The 26,128-nt window shown below is 43.1% G+C and overlaps 1 long non-coding RNA gene across 1 annotated transcript in view; it reads left to right on the top strand.

Moving 5' to 3' along the window:
* LOC134807146 (uncharacterized) overlaps positions 1-26,128 on the top strand; it is a 63,990-nt gene that overhangs the window by 18,352 nt on the left and 19,510 nt on the right. The window lies entirely within an intron of this gene.

Below are 26,128 nucleotides of genomic sequence, written 5' to 3' on the forward strand. Positions count from 1 at the left end.
CTTCTTTTCTGCAGCGCTAACCCCCTGCTATTCTTTCAATGCAGTAGGAAAACAAAATATGGACAAAATTGTAGTTAATTAGAACTGAATCTTCGTTGGAAAACCTATAGCAATCACTTAGGATTTTTACAGAGGCTGAGAGTTGGGAGCCACTAGTCTGAAAAGATACAACATAATTTTCACTTAAGGAGTTTGGGGGATATTTGTTAGATTTTAACAAAATAGGATATATTTTTTCTTTTTAAAAAACCTGTCAGTTAATTCATATAGTTGATTGCAAAACGCTATTTTGCAAGAATTGCCTATGAAGATAATCTCACTTAGCATTTTAACCTTTTCCCATTGTTCAATCAGAGCAAAACAAAATATTTATATGAACAAAATGCCTATAGTGATGATGATGGACAAATGACACATCTTTAATCAATTGCCAAATTTTTTGATTAAAGGAACAGCATTCCCTTATACCTGAAATAAGGTGAAAAATGATAAAAGTGATTTTTCTTCAGAGTAAAATGCAATTTATTTTTGCCACAGACTTGTAATGCCAGTGTTGTAATTTTTCTTTTTGAAATTGGTTTTTCTTTTAAAGGCATCTTAAAAGTATATACCATACCAACACAAAATACAGTATGCATTTTAGTATATGTTGGAGAAGACCATACTTAATGTATGAAATTTTTGTGATCGTAATGGACATATGCATGAAGATATTCATGCATGAAGTCATATTTGTATATTTGAAATATGCAGACACAAAGAATACTTTAAATTGTGTTGTACTGAGGAGGGGAAAGAATTTTACCCAGTAAGCTGCAGCCATGAGCACTGAAATATGGTTTCAGAGAGAAGATGTTTGGAATTGTTCTAATAGGCTAAGTGATTCCAAATGCAAGTCCATATCGCAGACTCCTAGGCTCTTTGTGAGACTAATTGACTTTGCTGTAGAGTTTTGGCAAAGCTCTTATTATTTTTACTACATTTTCCTTTTTAATAATGTAAAATTGAACTGACTTCTAAAATTCAAGTTCCCCTTTATGAGTTTGTTAGCCCTTCCTTCACCAAATTAATGACCAACTGGGCAAGACAGCCAAAAATGTTTTACCACTCTGGGCATTTGTTAATTGGTTGTTCGTTGGACTGTATATGAGGGAAAATTATTGCTACTATAAACCAAAGAGTGTAAAGGAAAAGTAGTGATATAAATATGGAACTGAATTGGGCAGGGAAAGCAAGTGATGTAAAAGTTCTGTTTTTCTGTTAGATGGTTCCCCTAGGAAGACTGCAAATACCAAAAACAAAATGCAGCAGACCAAATCATAATGTAGAAGTTCATTTGGTGAGTCTTGGCCAAGAAGATTCATTGTTTTGGTTTGCTTTTAAAGCCCTTATGATAACTGTCCTTTTTTTTTTTTTAGTGTGGGCTCACTGAACAAATCATAAGTAGTAAAATCTAGTTCACCTTGAAAGTTGCTGCAAAAGTAGTTTGATCCTCTGGACTGGGAGAGTGATTAGGAAGAAATAAAAATTCCAAGACTGGAATTTCTGACCCTTCAAGAATGTGAGGTGTACATTAATTCCACTTCTCTGGGTCTGACATTCCTTGGAAATTTCCCTTGGATTATCCTGGGGAAAAACCACAGACACAGAGACAGAACCCCCAGCTTACTCTCTCTTTGTCCACCTTTGTCCCCATGCAGTGTTCTCTACTAATTCTCTTTATAGATGCCAGTCAGACACTGTTTTAACTCATGTTTTAAGCTAGGGAAGAAATCCAGGGGTCTGGCTCATGTTGCAAAGGTTTCCAACAGTATCAGGTAATTCACTATTAGTTGGGCTCCATTCAGAATGGTAACCGAGACCTGAAAGGCTGCACGACTCATTACCAATTACCAATTCCCAGGGCCATCCGGTTCCCTGGCAGAAAAGCTTCCGATGAATTTGCGTTGCAAATTGAAAACATACTGTCAATAGCAACAAGTCCAAAAGATGTTTACCTTAATTTTTCCAAGGCAGGCTTTTATATGTGGATGTTTTTGTTTAAGGACCAGCATTCTCGATTTCCTGCTGTTTCTGGGGTTGGTGCTGTTGTTACAAAAGGGCTGTCACAATCTCATGATGGAGAGGAGAAATGAAGTGGCTATGTGAAGACTCTCTGGCACTGGAGCCTGAGACATAACTTTGCATGGGGCACGGGTTGGCAAATGTCACGGCTGACACACAGCCACTCAATTTTCCTAAGGGTTTAGGCACCTGGGACATGATCCTGTTGAAGGGCTACCTTTGCAGATAAGTAAAGTGAGGTCCAGATTGATATGTCACTTTTCCAAGGAAACCCCCATAGTTAGCATCATGGTTGAGTCTAGAAGTTTGTATTTTCTTGGAAGCCCCATGCTTTTCCATAGGTTATGTGCTCAGGTTAAATACTTGATGCGTATAAAATAAAGTATTATAAATTAATTTATATGGCTGGGTGCAGTGGCTCACACCAGTAATCCCAGCACTTTGGGAGGCCAAGGCGGGTGGATCACTTGAGGTCAGGAGCTTGAGACCAGCCTGGCCAACGTGGAGAAACCCTGTCTCTACTAAAAATACAAAAATTAGCTGGTGTGGTGGTGCATCCCTGTAGTCCCAGCTACTCTGGAGGCTGAGGCATGAGAATCATTTGAACCCAGGAGGCAGAGTTTGCAGTGAGCTGAGATCACACAACTGCACTCCAGCCTGAGTGACAAAGCAAGACTCTGTCTCAAAAGAAGAAAAAAAAAGAAAATAATTTATAAGTTTCTCTTGAATCTGAGAGCATTGGGATATAGGGCTTCGAAGGCAAAATATTTAACCCTTTGACCTTGTTTGCCAAGTGATACCACCTACTTCTAAAAGTATTTACTTTTGGAGCCTGGGCAACATGATGAAACCTCATCTCTAGAAAAAAATCCAAATTAGCTGGACATAGTGGTGCATGCCTGTGGTCCCAGCTACTTGGGAGGCTGAGGCTGGAGGGTCCTTTGAGCCTGGGAGGTTGAGGCTGCAGTGAGCTGTGATGGTGCCACTGCCTTCCAGCCTGGGTGATGGAGCAGCACCCTATCAATCAATCAATAAATAACAGTACTGTTGGGAGTAGCCTATGATTTGGCCAGTGTGGAGGTGTGTTTTAATCTTAGATTAATGTCCTGATGCTTCTGTTCCACGGGAGGTCTATTCAGGGCCAGCAGGAGTTGGCCTGTAGAAACATGGAAAACAGAGGCCGTCGGAGCAAAACCCTGGGAAATGCATATTGGGAAGCCTCTATTTTTTTTAATGCCTTGTTTTAAATTCTGAGTCTCCCTCTTCACCCATAAATTAGAGTTGAATGTATTTACTTAAATTACATGTCATCAAATCACAAGTCCTGCCCAGAGACCAGACAAGTATTTGGAGCAAGTCTGAAAAAGAAAGTTAACCCATTGCAAACTTTGGGTGAAAAAAACACCCATGTTTCTATGGCTGCCAAGAGGAAGGGAGCTTGATTTTGGCCAGGGCAGAAAGTAGGATTCCCACTCATGGTAGGCTGGTTTCACAGAGGGCTTTCCAGATCCATAAACCAAGGGAGTTTTGCTAAATGGGTCGCTCAGCCGGGTACATATGTGATGAAACTCAACACGCTGAGAGTATCCAGTGAAGTCTGCAAGAAATAAGCAACACGGAGAATGTTCCCAAGACACAGGAAATGAAAACGGTTGTTCAGAAGCCCAGACTTGACTAGAGGCAGACTCCCAGAGGTAATGGAATGAGAGTGGAGATGGGACTTCAAGGCATAAAGTGGGAGGGCTAGAGCTGTGGGCTTCTCTTGTTGCATCAGAGGGGGATGCTCTCATCATCCTTTCTGTCCTGTCTTCAGCCTCTCTAAAGAGCTCCATGTGATCATGACTTTACAGAACAAAGACCACATGGCTATAGCTGTTTCACATTCACTTTTTGACTCTAGTAAGTTGTTTAAAACTTTTGGATCCTTGCTTTTGTCCCTGTGTATGGGAAGCAGTAAAATCCTCCTAATCACCAGGCAAGTATCTTTCAAAAGGATTTCCCACAACGGGTAATTAACTGAGAGGCAGCGAGAGAAGATCTTGGATATTGGACTTGTCTTAGTCCATTCCGGCTGCTATAACAAATGACCATGGACTCATGGCTTACACACAACAGAAATTTATTTCTTATGGTTCTGGTGGCTGGGAATCCCAGATCACAGCACTCAGATATGTGGTGTCTAGTGATGGGCTGCATCCTGTTTCATGGATGTTCATCTCCTTGCTTTGTCCTCACATAGTGGAAGGGGTGAAGAGCTTCTCTGGGGTCCCTTTTATAAGGGTGCAAATCCCATTTATGATGGCTCCACCCTCATGACCCAATGACCTCCAAAGACCCCACGTCCAAATAGCATCACATTGGGGGTTAGGTTCTAACATAGGAGTTTTGGGGGGACACATTCAGTCTATTGCAAGAGTCAAACAGATTTGGGACTGTCACAAAGAAAACATCCTATTTGCTGCTATTATTGGCATTTCATTTTCTGGGTTAAAAAAACTCAAAGTTGTTTTTTTTTTGAGACAGAGTCTTGCTCTGTCACCCAGGCTGGAGTGTAGTGGCGTGATCTCAGCTTACTGCAACCTCTGGCTCCCGGGTTCAGGCGATTCTCCTGCCTCAGCCTCCTGAGTAGCTGGAACTATAGGCGCGTGGCACCACACCTGGCTAATTTTTTGTATTTTTAGTAGAGACAAGATTTCACCATGTTAGCCAGGATGGTCTCAATCTGCTGACCTCATGATCTGCCCACCTCGGCCTCCCAAAGTGCTGGGATTAGAGGTGTGAGCCACCACACCTAGCCAAAATTCAAAGTTTTTGCTAGGAAAAAAAGAATCAAAATGGGACAGAAATATACCCAAGAGATGAGAAAAAGACCAGAAAGCAAGACCTTAGGGCTAACTTACAGTCATCAAAGAACTGATTTCTATTCTTCTTGTACGAAAGTGACCCAAGACATTTTTTACTGAAGGTAACAAAACTGCATGAGTAGGAAGTGTGCTGACTTCTAGGTAATGTCTATTCTCTAGCTAGTTTGCACATTGTAAAATTTGACCTGGGCTGCTTGATGAAGTGTGGCTCTTGGGAAAGAGAGGTTCACTGGTTCTACCCTCAAGAAGATATTTGTCATCTAGAGCAAGAACTAGAGGAAAGTATGTCACCTTAGAGAGCTTGAGACTAGGTTTGACTTCTATTTCACCCAATCAACTACAAAACATCAGTATTAGGTGGCTCAGAACTTATCATGATTGGAAAGCTTGAAAAGTTTTTTCCTTTTGGAAACGGATGGGTTTGAAAGTCAGGATGTCAGCATTGGCTAGAGTTGAGCTCAGGGTTTCTAGAATGCTGCATCTTAGCTTTCATCAGCCTGGCTTGAGTCAGGGCCATGGGCCTTAGGAATGTATTGCTGGGGTGCTACTTGGATCCTGTCAAAAGATGTTAGAAGGAGTGAGTGTCAGATCCCGGGATAAGTCATTTAGGATAGTGACCTTCTCAGAAGGGCCAATAGGAAGTAGAAAGTGGAAAGGAGAGTCATGTCAAGGATGCTTTGAACAAAGGAATGAGAGAAAGCGTAGATCATAAGGCTGTACAGCAACTTCCACTTTGTCCTGGCTTTGCTGTTCTTGTGGATATACGTGGCATAAATCAAGCAGCTAACTTACTTTCAGTGATTCTCCGAAGGTACCTAGTGGTGAACCTCTCAAGACGTATACTCAGCAGTTCATTTCCTACCAGCCTAATTACAAGTGTTTTATTATAAAGTTTATGGAAATGAGATATAAGTCACTCTGGAGTTTTTGAGAATAGTTATACTGGTAGTTACCATCTAATGTGGTCTTTGGAAGGTTCTACATCAAAGCCCAGGGTATCCTGGGGTTGTCCTAGCTCTCTGCAAGACAAAGCTTGGAGACTTGTATTTTAAGTAGCTTTTCATTTTTACTGAGCCACAAGGGCAGTAGCTCACAGGGACTTTATTGAATATTTACATCTAGCTTCTTCTAAACAGCATTGAAAATGGGAGTAAGATGCCATAAAAGGGGTCACCTTGAGGCCTGCTCTGATTTTTGAGAACACGGAATTGGTGATCTACGGAGGTGAGAAAGCGGACACCAAAACAAACAAGACTCCAGGCTCCTTCCTCATGCCTTGGTTGTGTCTATTGTGGAGCCGCTGGCATCTTTTATTTTGGGGACAAAGGACAGCTCTGTTTAATCCTCCTGTTCCATTGCCAAACTCCAAAGGGGATAATTACATTCTGACTTCTAAAATTCCCTTTGCAATTTTATGTGGATGAAGTACTTGTAACAGCCTGGGATGCCCTGCGTGCTGGAAGACAGCTGCCCTGTTTCATTTCCAGGGGAGAGTACTTCGGGCAGAGCTAGTGTTGGTACTGCACAGTTTGACTCGGTCCCAGCATAGAAACCGGACTAGCGTCTCTTGCTGTAAAACGCATTGAACAGGGCATCAAACACCACCTCACGGGAGAATTAAGTTGTCCTTGACTGTCCTCTGTACATAGCTGGTCTAACTGGAGTGTCTAAAACATCCAGTCATTTAGCTAATCCTGTTTTTTTTTTTCAAAAAGAACTAATTTAGAGCACTTTTTTGATAGGTAAATATAGTACAAAATAATGGTTTTGTGTTCAGGTGAAACACTGAGTTCAGACAAAATGTCTTGACCCCACTAAAATTATTAAAACTAATTGGAATTCTACATGCCAGTCCCAAAATAAGACAGTTTGATTCCCTGACATATAATTATTCTTTTCTAAATAGCACTGATAGCAACATCATTGTAAGCGGGATAAAAAATTCTTATGTTTGTTTAAATTCCTGGAACTGATCTTTATAATATAAGGAAAATGAACCAAGCTTCCTAAAATGAAATCCAGGTGAAAATGTAATTGTTATACTATTCTTCTGAATTTTTGGAGACATAGATACAAAAATTATTGTTTCAGTTCCCCAAGGGAACTAGTAAAACCTGGACAAGCTGTTGGTTTTTATATTGGTACTGCAAGCTGTTCCCAACCTTAATTGTAGTAGAAAATGAAACTATCGCCATGGAGTGGTGTGTTTAAAACCCACCAAGAGGTTTCAGCAGGAGAGCGGAACTGAAAAAGGAGGGAATCATTAACCACAGAAGTGACTGAAGTGGTTTAATAATTATGTTATTTCAAGAGGAAAAAGGATCTGCCTAAAGTAGAAGGGGAAGGGAAGGATTGATAAATAGAACTTATTTCTATCCTAGGTAGTCAGCTGGTAGAGCTACTAGTGGGAATGGCCTATTAACTAATTGATCTGCTAGACTCAATAGAGAACTCCAGCTGGAGATCAAAGAAAATTCTCTGCTACAAAGGCAAACGGCAACCTTGGACCAGATGTTTTTCTTCCAGCTCTGTCATGCTTGATAACTGTAGGGCATGGCTGAATCTGGCCATAGGCCTCATCCATCCAACTGTTGAGATGAAAAGCAAGGGCTATGTGTGTACACGCATGTGCACCTATATATATAAACACATGCACACATGTACACACATATGCTTGAAAAAGAGAGACAAGCAGCTTCAAAGTCAAAAGGATTTGGAGTACAAGCTAACTTTGGGAACTGAGAAATTTTTTTATGTCTACTTATTTGCAAAGCGAAGAGCACCAAATGCCAACTTTTATTTTATTTTATTTTATTTATTTATTTTTGAGATGGAGTCTCGCTCTGTCGCCCAGGCTGCAGTGCAGTGGTGCGATCTCGGCTCACTGAAAACTCTACCTCCCGGGTTCAAGCGATTCTCCTGCCTGCCTCAGCCTCCTGAGAAGCTGGGACTACAGGCGCCCGCCACCACGCCTGGCTAATTTTTTTGTATTTTTAGTAGGGACGGAGTTTCACCGTGTGTTAGCCAGGATGGTCTCAATCTCCTGACCTCATGATCCGCCCACCTCAGCCTCCCAAAGTGCTGGGATTACAGGTGTAAGCCACCATGCCCAGCCTTATTTTTATTTTCTTAAAGACAGAGTCTCGCTCTCTCAGGCTGGAGTGCAGTGGTAAGACCATAGTTCACTGCAGTATTCAACTCCTGGGCTCAAGTGATCCTCTTGCCTCAGCCTCTTGAGTAGCTGGAACTACAGGCACATGCCATGGCACCTGGCTAATTTAAAAAATTTTGTAGATATGGAGGTCTTGCTATGTTGCCCAGGCTGGTGTTGAACTCCTGGCCTCAAGCAATCCTCCTGCCTCTGCCTTCCAAAGCACTGGGATGACAGGTGTAAGCTACCATGCCCGGCCCAAATGTCAGCTTTTAAAAAGATTCCTATACCATAATCATTCTATAATTGCCATTTATAATAATGTATACTCATGCATTCTAATACACATCTGTTATGATAAAATGAATTGGATATTTTGAGTAAAGAATGACTTTATAGAAATTCAACTGATTAGTGTCAGCCTGTTTTTAAAATTTTTTTTTTTTTTTTTTTTTTGAGATGGAGTTTCACTCTTGTTGCCCAGGCTGGAGTGCAATGGTGTGATCTTGGTTCACCGCAACCTCCGCCTCCTGCATTCAAGCGATTCTCCTGCCTCAGCCTCCCGAGTAGCTGGGATTACAGGTGCCCGCCACCAGACCCAGATAATTTTTGTATTTTTAGTAGAGATGGGGTTTCACCATGTTGGCCAGGCTGGTCTTGAACTCCTGACCTCAGGTGATCCACCCGCCTCGGCCTCCCAAAATGCTAGGATTACAGGCATAAGCCACCACGCCCGGTCTTAAATGTTTAGAATAATAGTGAGAGTTGAAAATCTAAACATGATGTTTCTTTTAGTCATTACCCTAGATTGTTTGTTTACATGTGTTACCCACCTTTGTCTTTTCCAATTTTAACTATGTGTTCCCGTTCTGGTTTTCTTTTTTTTTTCTTTTTCACATCTGGACAAAGTATTATTTATGACGAGGCAAAATATTTGATTTAGAAGTTTCTGCTCTCCCTCTCCCTCTCCCTCGTCTCCCCTTTCCACGGTCTCCCTGTCCCTCGTCTCCCCTTTCCACGGTCTCTCCCTCATCTCCCCTTTCCACGGTCTCCCTCTCCCTCGTCTCCCCTTCCCACGGTCTCCCTCTGATGCTGAGCCGAGGCTGGACTGTACTGCCACCATCTCGGCTCACTGCAACCTCCCTGCCTGATACTCCTGCCTCAGCCTCCCGAGTGCCTGGGATTGCAGGCTCGCGCTGCCACGCCTGACTGGTTTTCGTATTTTTTGGTGGAGACGGGTTTCGCCGTGTCGGCCGGGCTGGTCTCCAGCTCCCGACCGCGAGTGATCTGCCCGCCTCGGCCTCCCGAGGTGCGGGGATTGCAGACGGAGTCTCGCTCACTCAGTGCTCAGTCTTGCCGAGGCTGGAGTGCAGTGGCGTGATCTTGGCTCGCTACAACCTCCACCTCCCAGCTGCCTGCCTTGGCCTCCCAAAGTGCCGAGATTGCAGCCTCTGCCTGGCCGCCACCCCGTCTGGGAAGTGAGGAGAATCTCTGCCTGGCCGTCCATCGTCTGGGATGTGAGGAGCCCCTCTTCCTGGCAGCCCAGTCTGGGAAGTGAGGAGCGTCTCCGCCCGGCAGCCGCCCCGTCTGGGAGGGAGGTGGGGGGCAGCCCCCGCCCGGCCAGCTGCCCCATCTGGGAGGTGGGGGGCGCCTCTGCCCGGCCGCCCCGTCTGGGAAGTGAGGAGCCCCTCTGCCCGGCCACCACCCCGTCTGGGAGGTGTACCCAACAGCTCATTGAGAACAGGCCATGATGACGATGGCGGTTTTGTTGAATAGAAAAGGGGGAAATGTGGGGAAAAGAGAGATCAGATTGTTACTGTGTCTGTGTGGAAAGAAGTAGACATGGGAGACTCCATTTTGTTCTGTACTAAGAAAAATTCTTCTGCCTTGGGATGCTGTTAATCTATAACCTTACCCCCAACCCCGTGCTCTCTGAAACATGTGCTGTGTCCACTCAGGGTTAAATGGATTAAGGGCAGTGCAAGATGTGCTTTGTTAAACAGATGCTTGAAGGCAGCATGCTCGTCAAGAGTCATCACCACTCCCTAATCTCAAGTACCCAGGGACGCAAACACTGCGGAAGGCCGCAGGATCCTCTGCCTAGGAAAACCAGAGACCCTTGTTCACATGTTTATCTGCTGACCTTCCCTCCACTATTGTCCTATGACCCTGCCAAATCCCCCTCTCCGAGAAACACCCAGGAATGATCAATAAATACTATATAAAAAAAATAAATAAATAAAAATTAAAATTAAAAAAAGTTTCTTCGAAATACACATAGATTTATCAATACTTCCTTTCTATAAACTTTCAAAGGTTCCTGCAGTCATAGACATTTTGAAAAATGAGATGTATAGAATTACCTTGATGTGGTTAGTTTGGTTTGGTCTATCACCTTTCTTAAAATACCACATTGCTTTCTCAGCTGGCCACCAAATATCACCAGAAAGTTATTAGTTCATCTGATTGGTAGACGTATTAGGGTTCAGAGATGTTCAGATTCAACCTTAATTGACCTCATGCAATTAAATTCCCCATAAAAGGAAAATGTCCAAAAAAATTTGAATGTTTGTACTTTCATGATACCTGAAATTCTCAAATGGTAATTTTTTTTAAGCTAGGCTTTTGTTTCTACTACAATTTGGCTTCTAACATTTCCCATTATGTTCATGTGTGTCTGTGTGTATATACTTAAAGAAGTGCTAAGGCCAGGCATGGTGGCTTATGTCTGTAATCCCAGCAATTTGGGAGGCTGAGATAGGAGGAACACTTGAGGCTAGAAGTTCAAGACCAGCCTGGTCAACATAGTGAGACCCTTGTTTCTAAAAAAATTTTTAAAATATTACCCAGGTGATATGGTTTGACTGTGCCCCAACCCAAATCTTGAATTGTAGCTACCATAATTTCCATGTGTCATGGGAGGGACCTGGTGGGAGGTAATTGAATCATGGGGGCAGGTCTTTCCCAGGTTGCTTTGATGATAGTGAATAGGTCTCACGAGATCTGATGGTTTTATAAAGGGGAGTTCCCCTACACATGCTCCCTGTCTTGCCTGCCGCTATTTAAGACGTGACTTTGCTCCTCCTTTGCCTTCTGCCATGACTATGAGACCTCCCCAGCCGCATGGAACTGTGAGCCCATTAAACCTCTTTTTCATTATAAATGACCCAGTCTCAGGTATGTCTTTATTAGCAGTGTGAGAACAGACAAATACACCAGGCATGGTGGTGTGTGCCTGTAGTGCTACTCAGGAGGATGAGGTGGGACGATTATTTGAACCTAGGAGTTAGAGGCTGCAGTGAGCTAGGATCATGCCACTGCACCCCAGCCTGGGTGACAGAGTGAGATCCTATCTCAAAATAAATAAATATTAATAAATAAAATAAAATAAAGTAAGTATTTACTAGGTGATGTATTTATTAGATATGTATTTATCTGATAATTTTCTGAAGATATAATTTGATAGGGTGGGAGGAGGAAAAGGTAAATATGACTTCTAAAACAAAAAATTCTATATGCTGAAATCTTTGCTGAGTATCTTCTTGTTCAGGAAGAGAGAGTGAGCATACTTATCAACCTTCATGCTTTCTCAAGGTCCCACTGAAATGACTGAAACTATTACCCATCTGTTGTCTGTCTGTCTATTAATCTATCCAATGAAACCACAGTGCTGGACATCAATAAAGGAATCACAGAGCATGAAATACATGCTGGTAGAAAGAAAGCAGATGGACAAATATGAAAAGCAAACAAAAGTAAAAACAGAGGAGGAGATTCTAGAGATAAGAGAGGGCTGGAGAAGCTCCAAGCTCAGAGTCATCCAACACAAAGGACAGGGATGGTTCAGAGGGCACCCATCAGAGTGTTTATTTAAAGTTCTGAATTCAGGACTTTGGAACCCCCTTCTTCAACTAGAGCTTTTCCTTCTCCTCTCTTCCTTCTCTAGTCCACCGTGCAATTTCAAAGCAAACATGGGCAAATTATGGCAAGTGGATAAAACCAAATAATCTCTAAAGAACCCTAACCCTTTAGAGTAAGGGGATATAGGTGCTGGACCTAAAGAAAAAAGCTGGAGGTAACCCTGGGCCTGAGGAACAAAGGCTAAGTAAGACAGCTTTGCTCAGGTGTGAACTACACCAAAGTTCTTTATTCCCTAACAATCTTGGGGATCTCTAGGTTGCCTGGTCTATACAATAGGGAAGGCTGCCTGAGAGCACTCCCACTCACTTACTCAGTGTATGCACAGAACTCCCTCACTTAAGAAAGAGTCCCAAGAAACCCATGCTATCTGTGCTAATCAGCTTTGTCCTTGAGCCATAGGTATTGACATGGTTTGGCTCTGTTTGGCTCTCCCAAATCTCATGTTGAATTGTAATCCCTGGGGATTATAGGGGAGGGACCTGGTGGGAGGTGACTGGATCATGGAGGCAGATTTCCCCCTTGCTGTTCTTGTGATAGTTAATGAGTTCTCATGAGACCTGGTGGTTTTAAAAGTGTGTGGCACTTTCCCCTTCACGCTGTCTCTCTTCTGCTGTGTGTGAAGAAGGTGCTGGCTTCCCCTTTGCCGTCTGCCACGATTGTAAGTTTCCTGAGGCCTCCCAGTCATGCTTCCTGTACAGCCCGCAGAACTGTGAGTCAAACCTCTTTTCTTCATAAATTACCCAGTCTCAGGTAGCTCTTTATAGCAGTGTGAGAATGGACTGATACAGATATAACACTAGATATTTGATTATGCCAATTTCAGAAAAGGGAAGGATTAATATGAACAAACAGAACAACAGATTCTGAAGAAAATAGATATAACTCAGGGAACTAAAAATAACTAAAAAAAAAAACCCCTTTTTTTTAGTGTTCTCAGAACAATTTAGGATGATATGGATGACATTACATTCCTAAAATAAGAACAAGTTGTTGTGACCCAAGAACAGTCAGAGAACAAGAAGAGCTCCTGATAATTAAAACATGAACTTTTTCTTTGAGACAGGGTCTCGCTTTGTCACCCAGGCTGGAGTGCAGTAGCATGATCACGGCTTACTGCACCCTTGACCTCCCAGCCACCAGGCCTGGCTAATTTTTTTATTTCTATTTTTTATAGAGATGGTGTATTAGTTGTTATTTCACTGTTATAAAGAAATACTGGAGACTGGGTAATTTATAAAGAAAAGAGGTTTAACTGGTTCACAGTTGCACAGGCTCTGTAGCAAGCATGGCTGGGGAGGCCTCAGGAAACTTATGATCATGACAGAAGACGAAGGGAAGCAAGCACATCTTACAAGGCTGGAGCAGGAGGAAGAGAGAGAGGCAGGTGCTGCACACTTTTAAACAACCAGATCCCAGGATAACTCACTCACTGTCATGAGAAGAGCACAGAGCGGATGGTGCTATAGCATTCATGAGAACTCTACCCCCATGATCCAAACACCTCCCACGAGGTCCCACCTCCAACACTGGGGATTACAATTTGACATGAGATTTGGGTGGCAACACAGAGCCAAACCATTTAAGATGGGGTCTTGCTATGTTGCCCAGGCTGGTCTCAAACTCCTGGCCTCAAGCAATCCACCTGCCTCAGCCTTCCAAAGTGTTGTAATTACAGGCATCAGACACTGTGCCCAGCCTCTGAAGACCTTTTTAAACTACAGATTGCCGGGCCCCAATTTCAAGGATTCTGATTCAGTAAATCTGGGGTGGGACTGGGGATTTTGCATTTTTAACAAGTCCCCAGGTGGTGCCAATGCTGCTGGTCTAGGGACCACACTTTGAGTAGCAAGAGGTAAACAAAGCTGATTTGAATTTTGGCTTTACCCACTACAGGCTGTATGAGCTTGGGCAAGTTACTCAATTTTTATGCCCTGTGGTTTGTTCAACCTATGACATGAGAGTTATTGTAGTTCCTGTCTTTTTCAATTATTGTGAAGATTAGACGAGATAAGGTATGCAATTAATACACTTAATACAGTGTCTAGCACATACCAAGAAGTCAATGAGTGTTTGCTGTAATTATGATGAAACCATACTTTTCTAATGGCTGATCAGGTCTGAGAGGCTGGGATAGAATGTCAGCTGCTGGGAAAATAAGATTCTAATCATTTCTTCTAGATCTCATTCTTGCATGAAAATTTCCTTTAATACTGGACCAGCAGAGAAAAATAACTAGCTAGCTAGCTTTAAATCATGTTTCTCACCTGGTGCAGTGGCTCATGCCTATAATAGCGGCACTTTTGGAGCCCAGGCGGGTGGATCACTTGAGCCCAGGAGTTCAAGACAAGCCTGGGCGATGTGGCCAATCTCTACAAAAAGTACAAACATTAGCTGGGTGTGGTGGCCTGCACCTGAAGTCCCAGCTACCCCAGAGGCTGAGGTGGGAGGATCACCTGAGCCCAGGGAGGGTTCAGGCTGCAATGAGCCTTGATCATGCCACTTCCACTCCAGCCTGGACAACTCTGTTGAAAAAAAAAAAAAAAAGTTCCTAGAAATGAAGTACAAATTGAAACGGATGCAAAGAGAGGGTTATAGGAGCACTTTTATGTTTATTGCTCTCATTTGGAGTAATTTCAAGTTTAAAAAGGAATGTGGAAATTTTCACAGATGACATCTGGGTTTGCCTTTTTCAAGGCCTCGGCCTATCAGTTGAATTCAGCACATTTTCACTTTGTGCTGTTATCCCTCAGCACAGAGGGAACATGATAATTGATAGGAGGCAGTTATGGATGAGCAGGGACACATGCATGTGAAAGAGGTGAAAAATGAATATTTTGTTCTCAAGAAATGTATAATCTAATTTCAGATAACAGCCCTTCATGAAATAGTGACAAGAAATGCCAGGCAGGGTGTAGTTACACTGAATAGGAAATTTGTATTAGATTATTCACAAATAGTCTAGAAGATTCAAGGATCACTTGACGATCAGGTGGGATTGCTTGGGAATGGATGGAAAGTGCCCCCCACTTTCCTGCTACCCTCACATAGTGGAAAACATGCTTTAAAAAGGTATGAGGATGAGGCCAGTCACAGTGGCTCACTTTGGGAGTAATCCTAACACTTTGGGAGGCCAAGATGGGAGGATCCATTGAACCCAGGAGTTGGAGAGCAGCCTGAGCCACACAGTAAAACCCTGTCTGTACAAAAAATACAAAAATTAGCCAGGTGTGGTGGTGCATACCTGTAGTCTTAGCTACTCCGGAGACTGAGGTGGGAGGATCACTTGAGCACGAGAGGTCAAGGCTGCAGTGAACTGTGATCATGTCACTGCACCTCCAGCCTGGGTGACAAAGTAAGACTCTTTAAAAAAAAAAAAAAAGGTATGAAGATGAAATTAACACAGCATGAGTTAAATTTAACTAGAAGTTGAGGAATAAGTCACTGTTGAAAACAATGCAGGCATGTAACTCTTTGAAGAGCAAACTCTGTTTTTCAAGTATGCATGTTGTAATGCTTTTGATTTTGCAAGTGGCACTGAAAATGCTAAAGTAAAGTTCAATAATTGTGACTGATGGGGAGACTGCTCAAAAAAATCCCTGCTAACTTTGACAACTCGGTCAACAGATTCAATGCACTCTGTATGCAGGATGGAAAACCTTCTGACCTTGAAGTCATCAGAGGGGATGAGCTGGACAGAACAGGAATTTTCCTCATCTTTTCCTCTCAAGGCAACAAGGCTGAGACAGACCACATTTGTGGCCAGGGAGTGAGATGTGCAGGGAAACTTGGCTTTGGGTCCTGGATCTTGGGGAGGGCAGGTATTCATCACTTAGACTGCGGTTAAACAGGAGTTTTTCCTGAGGGTCAGCAGGGAACAAGTGAGAAGCAGTCTTTGTTTTTTTTTTGTTTTTTTTTTTTTTTTGAGACAGGGTCTCACTCTGTTACCAAGGCTGGAGTACAGTGGCATGATCTCGGCTCACTGCAGCCTCGAACTCTTAGGCTCAAGCCATCCTCCTGCTTCAGGCTTCCAAGTAGCTAGGACTAAAGGAGTGTCCCACTGCGCCCAGTGAGAACATGATGATGGATCCATCTACCTCCTTGTGACTGGGTGCACAATGAAGAAAACTGTTTCCTGTACCATGGGATGGAGGGGCTCCTGCCCATCTGAAAGCTGGAATTTGGAGTTGAGTTCAAGCATGTTCACCCCGAAAAGCACTGGTGGTTGTATATTTGATGCAAAGTGAGACCCTGCCACACCCAATCTCTGCCCGAAACAGAATCATAATGACATCAGATGATAACACTGGAGTGACTAATGATTGTGACCTCATTAAAAGAGAAAGGAGACTACTTCCTGCTGATTAGAGGGATGGTAGCCATGGATTAGTCATGGCAAAGACAGGCATGGTTGGATCTGTCACTCATTTATCTCTTTCTGGTTTTTAAATTGCCAGAAGAGAAGATTTATGAAAAATGTCTGTGACTTCTCATTCTCCCTTGGAGATAATCTGGTTTTCAGCCTCCCTCCCCAGCACCCCACTCCTAGTTAATTGCCTTAACAGCCAGACAGGATTACTGGAGACCTTGTTTCTTGGAATGGTCTTCATAAAATAATACTGTAAAGTTTGGGTTCATTTTGTCTTCTCTGTGCTGTGCAAATGAACTTTGATTTTAGACATTTTTGTAGATGGAGGACTGGGGTGATTAGAATAAAAACCACAAAAGCACTTCAGTGTCAACTTCTTAATTGTACGTAATTTTCACAAGCAATGACTGCAGGTGAGCCCCACCTGTTTCTAGCTAGGTCTGCATGGTTCCTCCCTGAGCCTGAGATTGGCCGTCTTCCCTCATGTCCAACCAAAGTGATTGCCTGTCCTTTGAAACATTTGCTCTTAGTTATTCTCACTGACATCTCCACCAACAGAATGGATAACCAGGGATGTCGATATTTCATGAGTTTATCAAAAAGCGTCACTCATTTAAATTGTTCATGTTTCATTTAAATTAAGATCCTCAGAGAGAGAGACCTAATACCTTAGTAAAGTTTTACCAATAGGCATATTAGAGAAAACTCATCCATAGCTCCTCCTGAAAGGCAGCCTGGTATGGCTTAGGAATCATTTGAGCATATATATACATATACACACACACTCACACACACACACACACACACACATATACGATTGAAGTAAAAAGAAGACAAACATATGTATGTATATATACACATATACATGAATATATATGCATATATACGTATATGTATATATATGTATGTGTGTATATATATATACACATACATACACACACACAGTTGATCCTTAAACAATGCAGGGACTAGGGGTGCTAAACTCCTGTGCACATGAAAATCTGCATATAACTTTTTTTTTTTGAGACCAAGTCTTGCTCTGGCACCCAGGCTGGAGTGCAGTGGTGTGATCTTGGCTCACTGCAACCTCTGCCTCCTGGGTTCAAGGAATTCGCGGTTCTTGTGCCTCAGCCTCCTGAGTAGCTGGGATTACAGGCTTGAGCCACCATGCCCGCCAAACTTCTGTACTTTTAGTAGAGACGGGGTTTCACCATGTTGGCCAGGCTGGTGTTGAACTCCTGACCTAAAGCGATTTTCCCACCTTGGCCTCCCAAAGTGCTGGGATTACAGGTGTGAGCCACTGCACCTGGCCTACATGTAACTTTTTTTTTTTTTTTTGAGATGGAGGCTCACTTTTGTTGCCCAGGCTGGAATGCAGTGGTGCCACCTCGGCTCACTGCAACCTCCGCCTCCCAGGTTCAAGCGATTCTCCCGCCTCAGCCTCCCGTGTAGCTGGGATTACAGGCGCCTGCCACCACGCCCGGCTAATTTTTGTATTTTTAGTAGATACGGGGTTTCGCCATGTTTGCCAGGCTGGTCTCAAACTCCTGACCTCAGGTGATCCACCAGCCTTGGCCTCCCAAAGTGCTGGGATTACAGGTGTGAGCCACTGCACCTGGCACATGTAACTTTTGACTGCCCCAAAACTTAATGACTAATAGCCTCCTGTTGGCTGGAAGCCTTAACCAGTAACACAGATGGTCAATTAACACATATTTTGTATGTTATATGTATTCTATACTGTATTTGTATAATAAAGTAAGCTAGAGATAAGAAAATAGTATTGAGAAAATCATGAGGAAGAGAATATATGTTTAGTATTCATTAAATGGAGGTGGATGATCATAAAGGTCTTTATCGTTATCACCTTCATGATGAGTAGGCTGAGGAGGAAGAGGAGGGGTTGGTTTTGTTGTCTCGGGGTGGTGGAGGTGGAAGAAAATCCTCACTCTTGCAGGTCAAACCTGTGGTGGTTACGAGGAAACTCTGTATCTGTATACAATATCATTTCTATTCTTAAATAAGTATATTACCTTCAATGAATCACTTGACCTCCCCAAACTTTAGTTTTGTAATCATCATGCAAGAAGTGAATTAGTTGACTTATTGTTTTAGACTTCAAAGTCACCTCTATAAGTATCAAACCCAGAAATGCTTTCTAAAAAGCATCCAGCATGGGAGAAAGATGTAGGCCAGAAGACTAAATCAGTCTAGTCTTTCCACGTTCTTCTGTCTGCTTTTATTCTGGCTGAGCTGGCAGCTGATTACATGGTGCCCACCCAGATTGAGGGTGGGTCTGCCTCTCCCAGTCCATTGACTCAAACGTTAATCTCCTTTCACAACACTCTCACAGACACACCCAGGAACAATACTTTGCATCCTTCAATCCAATCAAGTTGACACTCAGTATTAACCATCACCGGGAAGCATCCATTTCTTTGTCTTTTCTTGCTTCTAAAGGTTGCCTCCTCATAGTTCCTTCCTCTGTCTTCAAACTTCTGCTTCCATCATCATATCTCATTCTCCACCTTCCTTTTGTAAGGACCCTTGTGATTACATTGGGCCACTGGATAATCCGGGATAATCCGGGATAACCTCTCCTTCTCATGATCCTTCACTCAATCACAACTGCAAAGTCCCTCTTCCCATGTAAGATTTATGGGATCCAGGAATTAGGATGTGAACACCTTTAGGGGGCCACCCTTCAGTGCATCACTCTAGAATATAGTTTTAGGCAAACACAGCAAGGTGTGAGGTTGGTGCAAAAGTAATTGCGGTTTTGCCATTACTTTCAATGGAGAAAACCACAATTACTTTTGCCATTACTTTCAATGGCAAAAATCGCAATTACTTTTACACTAGCATAATACATTACAGCATGAATAGAATGCTACCATTCGTGTAAAAAAGGCAGGGGGGAGGATAGACATCTAATATATGTTCTTATATGCATAAAATATCTCTGGAAAGAGACACAGGAACTCGGTAACAGTGATTTTGGTCAAGCCTGGTGGCTCATGCCTGTAATCCCAGCACTTTGGGAGATGAGGCAGGTAGATCTCCTGAGCCCAGGAGTTCAAGACCAGCCTGGGAAACATGGCAAAACCCTGTCTCTACCAAAAAAAAAAAAAAAAAAAATTAGCCAGGAGCGATCGTGTGCATCTGTAATCCCAGCTACTCGGGAGGTTGAGGAATGAGAACCGCTTGAGCCCAGGAGGTGGAGGTTGCAGTGAGCTAAGATTGCGCCACTGTACTCCAGCCTGGGTGATAGAATGAGACCCCATCTCAAACAAAACAAAACAAAACACCAAAAACAGTGATTCTGAGGTGGACTGGGTTTATGAATGGGAAAATAATTTATATGTTGGTTTTTACTTTTATGTCATTTATTTTTTACGTTTTTGAGACAGGGTCTGGTTCTGTCACACAGGCTGGAATGCAGTGGCATGATCATAGCTCATTGCAGCTTCCAACTTCCGGGCTCAAGTGATCCTTCTGCCTCAGCCTCCTGAGTAGCTGGGACTACAGGTGCATTCCACCACACCTGGCACATTTTTTAATTTTTTTTTTCCTGGAAACAGGGTCTTGCTATGTTGTTCCAGCTGGTCTCAAACTCCTAGCCTCAAGCCATCCTCCCTTCTCAGCTTTCCAGAGCACTCGGTTTACAGGTGTGACCTGCCGCTCCTGGCCTTTTTCCTTTTAAAATAGAATAAATATCTACCATAAAAAAAGCTAAGCCATGCTACCAGCTTCCTTCTTACCAAACCTTCACAAGAGTTTTCATTGGCAGACTCTTGCCTATGGTGTGAAAAAGAGAGAATGCAAATGACAGGAGAGAAACCAGGTTTAATGCTCATCCCCAGATTAGCTTTTCAGCACCAGGCCAGTTGAACATTGGCTTGCCCTTCACAGCCAGGCCTCTGTAGGAGATTCTGCTAACTTATCCCTGCTCCCTAGCTTAGGCTCTCAAAAAAAGCTCTTGGCAAAGACTCACTGGAAATCAAAGACAACTATCTCCTGAGCTCTGAGACAGTACTGCTTCTTGAAATTCTTTGAGGAGATATAGGCAAGAAATTTTCTGCTAGCATTCCATCTTAAACTCTGCCTCTCATAGAATAATATACCTTCAGGGCTTAAAAATCACTGGGTTAAAATTTGTCCTAAAGATGAGCAAACTGAGACCTAAAGAGATTGATATAGATGATTGTTACAGATTGATATGGATGATTGTTACAGATGCACAGATGATACAGAGACTTAGAGACTGATACAGATGATTAATACAGAAGTCACCTTTGGCAACAAATGCAATATATGTTTACTTATTATTAAATAATTATTTCTTTGTAATTTGGTAATGATTGCTTTATTTATTGTTGCACGTTGACAATGTTTCAGGCCACATGCTGGGCTACAGGGAGGATAAGATGCTGCAGCCTGCTCCTAGGAAGTTTCCAGTTGAGCTGGCATTTGCAGACCAAGTGACACTTGCCATTGAGACGGGTGGATGCAGTGTCCTGGCTCGAGAGGCCAGACTCTTAAGTAAATAAATGACAAGACTCACGCAGTATGCAGTCTGTGAGCTGAAGCTTGACTAAAGAGTTCACGTTTGTGAGGAGCCTGGCATTCCAGGATAAAGGAAGAGGACAGCAGGAGAAATGAGAATGCCTGGCATATTTTGGGAGTCATGTATGGTTCCATAGCTGTGGAGGGTAAAGCTCCAGCAGGAAGGATGAGGACAGGAAGCTGAGAGGCAGGCGGTTCAGATCACAAAAGGTCTCATATATCTTCTTATATTTAGATTTTGTTTTTGTTCCCTACCCAAATCATAGGGGTGACAAACTTTCTAAAGAGGGCCAAATAGTAAACATTTTAAGCTTTGCAGGTGACCTACTTCTCTGTCACATACAGTTATTTACTTATTTATTTAGAGACAGGGTCTCTTCTGTGGCCCAGGCTGGAGTGCAGTAGTGGGATCACAGCTCACTGCAGCCTTGAACTCCTGGGCTCTAGTGATCCTCCTGCCTCAGCCTCCCAAATAGCTGGGACCACAGGTCCATACCCCCTTGCCAGGCTAATTTTATTTATTCTTTTATAGAGATGAGGTCTTGCTATGTTGCCCAGGCTGGCCTTGAACTCCTGGTCTCAAGTGATCCTCCTGCTTCAGCCTCCCAAACTGCTGAGATGATAGTTGTGAGTCACTGTGCCTGGTCACATATTTCTTTTTAAATTAAATTAAATTTTTTTTTTTGAGACGGAGTCTCGCTCTGTCGCCCAGGCTGGAGTGCAGTGGCACCATCTCGGCTCACTGCAAGCTCCGCCTCCCGGGTTCACGCCATTCTCCTGCCTCAGCCTCCCGAGTAGCTGGGACTACAGGCGCCCGCCACCATGCCTGGCTAATTTTTTGTAATTAAATTTAATTTTTTATAACCCTTTATACATGTAAAAACCATTCTTAGTTCACAGCCAGATTTGGCCCATAGGTCATAGTTTGCTGACAGCCACAGGTGATGGGAAACCACTGGAGATTTTTAAGAGGGAAATAGACGTGATTAGATTTGGGCTTTGGAAAGATCATTCTGGTGGCAGCTGTGCAGCAGAGAGACTGGGGGTGTAGGATGAGTCGAGGGGCTAGGCATATGTACAAGAAGACCTCTAAGGAAGTTATTGCAACGGTCCAGGGAAAAATAATGAGGACCAGGACCAGGTGGTAGTGGCTGTGGCCTAACTTCTTGATAGCTGGGTTGAAGGGAGGTTGCAGCAAAGAATGAGAACGCCTTTGCACATATAATGGTGTTACCTCTCTCTCCTCCTCCTTCCCCCCAATCCCATGGGACATTCTTCTTGTCCATTTGGGGTGGGGCTGACAAGTGGTGGAAAGGCACCATTAGCTGAGGCCCCCTCTTTCCAGGCATGGCTCTACCCCATTGAGCCCCCCAAGATCTTGAAGCAGGACTCCCCTTTCCCATGGGCCCACTCTGCCCAGCTTCTCTGCAGCCAGCCCCCCGGGTAAGACCTGGCGTCCTGCCTCCTTCTCAGTCTGCATGCCAAGATACGCTGACTCTCCCATCTTTGGGGTCAAACAGTCTCATTTTCTCTCTCAAATAAGCATCTGCACAGAGCATTTGACTGCATCTGCCAGCCCCAGGTCTTAGCCCCAGCTAACTTTATTTTAATTGCCCAGAGTGAAAACTGTTATACTTTCCACCCCATTTCTTTTGTTCGCCACCAAGAACAGTCTCCTTTTTCAGGTGTAAAAGGCAGGCAGAGCAAAAGTGATTCTGGGTAGGGGTGAAGTCATTTCTTATCCTTAGCCCATGCTGATTACATCTTCCCTTCTTGTGGGAAAAGGGCTGCCTCCCAGCGATGTGTGTACATCCCTTTGAATGTTTCTTGTCACTTAGATTTCTTACGCTATTTACTGACCTGGCTCCGTGGGCCCATCTCCCTTGCCTTATCTGTGAGTCTCGTTTCTCTGTAAGAGTCTCTTTCATCTCCTCGGGGGTTATCTTTTCCCCACCAGGACATGAATACCTTTTTTTGTTTGTTTGTTTTTCCTGCAGTTCCCATGGTAGAATTCATGCCCTCTTAACTTTGGTTTCCTTCTCAAATACTTAATTGCAATTTCTTGAATTACTTCCTTCATAGTGCGTTTCTCAGTCTAATAAACATGCATGCATTCAAATGCTCCAAATACATGACGGCAAACTCAGTTTTCTACTTTCCTCTTTTGCTATTTTGCTTCATCAAAATTTGTTGCTGAGTTTTGGGGATATAAGTGGTTTATCTTCAGCTGTGCTTGGCAGAGGTGAAGGTCCCACATGATATTGTGTCTAGTTCTTGTTTAGACAACTCTGTTTTGAGGGCGTGATCACCCCCATTTGAATAATACTCAGCAGTGTTTTCCACAGAGAATACTTTCTGTTTTTCCCATAGCTGCTTTAGAGAGTAGCTCTGTTGCCTGGGTTTTTCTTTACGTTCTTTATTGTTTGCATACACTGTGTTATTCTTTGTATCATCAGCCTATTGTCTTATGAATCTATCCAAACATAAGAGTCAGATAATTATAGTTGGATCTTGAACTCTTCATCTGAGATGATGTGAATGTGGCAAGAGACCTCTTGGATTATCCACGTTGGTTCTAAATTAGACCATTTTGCTCTGTTGTCTTCATGGGTAGCAGCGATGATAGTGATGATGGCGGTCTGAACAATTTTTAGCTAATGTTTGTTCACCCGGTGTTTACCATATCCCAGCTATGGGGCTAAGTTCTTTATTTATGTTACTCCATTTAGTCCTCATAAGAGCCCTCTGGATTACAGATGTTCATCATCTCATTTTACAAATGAGGAAACAGACAGAGACTTTAATGAACTTACCCAGGACTGGATGATATCACCGGGCTTCGACTGTGCCTATCAGCTCGTGTGTCACTAACTGGAGTAATCGTACATACAGGTACATTTTATCTAGACATCACCAAAGGATGTGTTGAAGCATGCGAATATGAGTTACAATACTTGGGTTTGTGTTGTTTTATGGTCTAACCCCTCAGTGCTCCCTAAAAGTATAGATGAGGAGTTTCACTGTTGCTGGGATTAGGCTTTCCTTAATGTATAGGAGACAACATCCCCTCCCCTCCCACCAACCACCAAATGGAGCCTTTGCACAACCAGAAGTCAGAGCCCCCAGCCCGCATCTCCTTTAGGAGGCACAGTGCCCAAGGCCCCAGTGGTTTTTAGGGATCTGCAATAATGTTTTAATTTCTTTCAAAATTAGAAGAAAGCCAGGTGCAGTGCTCATACCTGTAAGCCTGATTAGACTCTCAAGCCATTTCCTCCCGTGTTTATCTATGGATTCCCTGCTTTCTCCATCGGACATTTACCCATCATGTTGGAGACACCAGCTTTTGCCCACTCTGCCACTGCCAACTCCTGGAACAGGGAGTGTAAGACACAGCTCTGGGAGATCAGGTCAGAAGACCAGGACAAAGGTTTCCTTGAGCGTTGTAGCTTCACAGGTCTTTGAAATGCTACAGGGACTTTCCTGAGATTTATACTTAAAATCCAGTGTTTCTCAGGACAATATAAATTTTGAGCAGAACGGGGATTTTAGAGATGATCAAATCTAAATTTCATTTCATAGATGTGGAAATAAAAATAAACACAGGGGGCTTGAATTACTTGTTCAAAGTCATACATTGAATGACTTCCAGAGCAAGACTTGAAACCTACATCCCTGACTCCTAATGGCATGCTTTTTACCTGAAGGCATTAATAAAATGAAGTCTAGATTATCCCTCTTCTTTTCGTTCCTTGGATAATTCGTTTGTCTCCAAACTTTATTTCTGAACACGCCTTTGTGCCTGTGGATGTTCCAGACTTCAGATGACCTGTTCTCCTTGAGATGTCACATCTTTTATTGACCGTATTCAGTGGCATTTCTGATTTTATTAGTACATTGAAACACTAGAACCATCATCTTTCCTAACTAGAACTTTTAAAAATGAAAACAAGGATAATAATAGTCTGTGTTTGCAGTTCTGGTTTTGGACACTTTTAGACGTGTTTCCTGGGGAGTTTCTTTCTCCATTTGTTGAGCTCTATGTAAGTTCTTTTATTTTTTAAAAAATTTATTTGAATTTTGATATATAAACAAATACTTTGTTTTTAATAATTTCCACTTTTGTTTTAGGTTCAGGGGCACATGTACAGGCTTATTACCTGGGTAGACTGCATGATGCTGAGGTTTGGCGTACAATTGATTCCATCACTCAGGTACTGAGCACAATGCCCAGTAGTTCACTTTGCCTCCCGTTCTTCCTCCTCCTGTAGGAGTCCTCAGGGTCTGTTGTTCCCATCCTTCTGTCCATGTGTACCCAGTGTTCAGGTCCCACTTATAAGTAAGAACATGTGTTATTTGGTTTCCTTTTCCTGCATTAGTTTGCTTAAGATAATGGCCTCCGGTCGTGGTGGCTCACGCCTGTAATCCCAGCACGTTGGGAGGCTAAGGCAGGCAGATTGCTTGAGCTCAGGAGTTTGAGACCAGTGTTGGTAACATGGGGAAATCCTCTACAAAAAAATACAAAAAATTTGCCGGGCATGGTGGTGTGTGCCTGTAGTCCCAGCTACTTGGGGGGCTGAGGTGGGAGGATCGCTTGAACCCAGGAGGTTGAGGCTGCAGTGAGCTGACACTGTGCCACTGCACTCCAGCCTGGGTGACAAAGTGAGACCCTGTCTCAATAATAATAATAATAATGGCCTCTAGCTGCATCCATGTTGCTGCAAAGGACAAGATTTCATTTCCTTTTATGGCTTTGTAGTATACCACGGTGTATATGTACCACATTTTCTTTATCCAGTCTACCATTGACAAGCACTGGGTTGATTCTATGTCTTTGCTATTATGAATAGTGCTGCAATACACATGCAAGCACAGGTGGCTTTTTGGCAGAACCATTTATTTTCTTTTGGCTATATACCTAGTAATGGGATTGATGGGTAGAATGGTAATTTGGCTCTTTCTTTTAAAAATAGAATGTGCTGGGTGCAATGTGGCACTTGAGCTGTTGTGGTCTTTACTGTGGTCTTTACTCTGAATGTCACACTGTCTCAAGGGTGTCGTGAGATGATTCAGCTTCAGGCTGTCAACTAGTAACTCCTTGGTACTGAAGCTTTGCCCAAACACCTGCCTACTTTCAGGGGCTGTCCCAGATCACAAGATTATATCAGCCTCATGCTGGTTAAATCTTCCGTTCTGAAT

Source organism: Pan troglodytes, chromosome 8 (assembly GCF_028858775.2).
Source record: "Pan troglodytes isolate AG18354 chromosome 8, NHGRI_mPanTro3-v2.0_pri, whole genome shotgun sequence".
Classification (NCBI taxonomy): domain Eukaryota; kingdom Metazoa; phylum Chordata; class Mammalia; order Primates; family Hominidae; genus Pan; species Pan troglodytes.